Below are 484 nucleotides of genomic sequence, written 5' to 3' on the forward strand. Positions count from 1 at the left end.
CTACTAGGAGAAGCAGTTGTTACTAGAGGAGATGGCTATTGGGAGTCTAAGAGCCACGGCTTTGCAAGTTGCAGTAGTCTCAAAAACTCTCCCTCTTTCAAGCAATGGATTTCCTCTCTGAACCTAAATCACAAGCAATGGATTCCTATCTCCATGAAATCTCTCTCTCACAATAAGAATGAACGAAAATGGATGAGATTCACAGAAATCTCATGAACATAAGTCTCTCTCTCCCTCATAAGAAACTATCATAAGCACTCAAGTAATGAACGGAAATAGTCATTTTCAGCCTTTGTCTTTTGAAGAAAGCACATCTTTATGTAAGGCTAGACATTGCATGCAAAGCAATGATCACAGAAAAATATGAAGTGGGAGACAAGAGCACGACAGAGGGCTTTCTTTGACAATGGTTGCTCCTCCAAGGGATTTTTTAAAAGTCTGCACTACAAGAGACAGTCTACAAATATTTGCTTGGCCCGTAGGC

Source organism: Dipteris shenzhenensis, chromosome 29 (assembly GCF_047967505.1).
Source record: "Dipteris shenzhenensis isolate YYH24624 ecotype China chromosome 29, Dip_SZ_1.0, whole genome shotgun sequence".
Lineage (NCBI taxonomy): Eukaryota > Viridiplantae > Streptophyta > Polypodiopsida > Gleicheniales > Dipteridaceae > Dipteris > Dipteris shenzhenensis.